Source organism: Rhagoletis pomonella, unplaced genomic scaffold (genome assembly GCF_013731165.1).
Source record: "Rhagoletis pomonella isolate Grant_MI unplaced genomic scaffold, Rhpom_1.0 Rhpom_scaffold_00001, whole genome shotgun sequence".
In the NCBI taxonomy this organism is placed as follows: Eukaryota; Metazoa; Arthropoda; class Insecta; order Diptera; family Tephritidae; genus Rhagoletis; species Rhagoletis pomonella.
Genome location: NW_023458555.1, coordinates 90,153,238 through 90,155,191, shown reverse-complemented (window position 1 = coordinate 90,155,191; position 1,954 = coordinate 90,153,238).

The window sequence follows — 1,954 nt, the reverse complement described above, 5'->3', positions numbered from 1 at the left end:
GGAATACTAATATTGAGTGGTTATCATAAACTACCTAGAGAGCGTATGTATTGGTCATTAGATGAGGATATCGGAGTCCATGCAGTATCGAACGCTATGTCCAGTAACAGGTTTAGGGAAATAAAAAGGAATTTACATCTTGTAGACAATAACGACGCTCCAAATACTACCGATAAAATGTTCAAAGTACGAAAGCTTGGGGATATGCTCATGAAGAAATTCAACCAATGGAATATTTTTCACGAAAATATTTCCATTGATGAATCCATGGTAAAGTATTACGACCATCATTCGGCAAAACAATTTTTCAGAGGTTTTGGGTACAAAAATTGGGTCGCAGCTAGTTCTTCGGGATATTGCTTCAACTTCGATATTTATTGTAGTAAAGCTGCTACTTCTAGTACGGAGCCTCTAGGAACTAGAGTTGTTAAGATGTTGTTAAATAAAATAACCGATCCTGCAAACCATAAAGTTTTCTTAGATAACTTTTTCAATAGCTTTGATCTGCTAAGCGATTTGAGGCAATTAGGTTATCGAGCTACAGGAACCATTCGTGAAAACCGCACTAATGCCCATTGGTAAATGCAAAGGAGATGAAAAAAAATCAGGAGGAGAGTTTGATTACAGATTCGATAAAAGGAATGAAGTGTTACTGGTTCGGTGGAAGGACAACAGCATTTGCACAATGGCAACGAACTATGATTCTTACGAGCCAGTAGGAACTGTAAAAAGATGGTCTGCTGAAAAAAACAAAGGGTTGATTTCAAAATCCCAAAATTCCAAAATTATAATAAGGCCATGGGTGGAGTTGATGAAATGGATCAGTCAATTTCCCTGTATAGGATCAGCATTCACAGTAAAAAATGGTGGTGGGTATTATTCACCTACATGATTGATGTGGCCATATCAAATGCCTGGCGATTGCATGTACATTCCAGAGCAGATACGAAGGACCAACTACTCTTCCGACTAAACATAGCCAAATTTTATCTAAAGCAATCGCTGCAAAGACACTCTGCTCGTCCGTCAACGTCTAACATAGAGGGATTGCAACTCGATGGCACCGATCACGTGCCTGAAAAACTTCCGAACCGAGTACGATGTTTCATTTGTCATAATAGAAGACGCTGGCTCTGTAAAAAAATGCAAGAAACCCCTGTGCATTGAAAAACCGTGTTTTAAAAATTATCACTCTTAAGCGGCCACTGTGCCAATTTGGGTACACACCTTTAAAATGCTGAGAAAAAAATTCCCAATTTTTTCTTCTTCACACATTTAAATGTATCACATTGAATTAATAAATAAACAAAATTTTCACAAAAATTCTTGTAGTTTTGTTTTGACCATTAATGGGTTAAACTACGCAGCACCAGTGTGGTCGCCGGTGACTAGTAGGACGCAGTGGATGAAGCTACAGACGACACAAAACACCGCACTCCGGACAGCGACTGGATGCCTTCTGATGTCACCTGAACACCACCTACACGACGAGGCGAAATTGCTCTCGATCAAGAGCATAATACAATGCAAGCAGTTCCTTGTTGGGAGCCATAGACGTGGTTAGCCAAATGGACAGCTGCTTGCAGAAGAGCCCTAGCCCAGGCACGTCAGGAGGCATCTCTATGAACCGACGGACGAAGTCCAGAGGTTCATTAAACAACCTCTGGACCCGTTAGCTCATCGACAGGCCCTGAACGACATTCACAGGGAGTCAGTCTCGAATTATGTAGACTCCAGACCTGTGAATGCCGTTCTAGGCGCACAACCACCGGAGATTGGCGAGACGGAGCTTCATCTGCCTCGGGAGACAAGAACCACAATAGCCCAACTTCGCTCTGGCTGCTGAAGCAGGTTAAGATGTTCTACTCTTAATGTGCCGTTGCCCTAGATCATTTATTAGTTTAATTGTTTGGCCAGTTGTCCCACCGAATTGTCCATGTGAGGAAACTTCTCT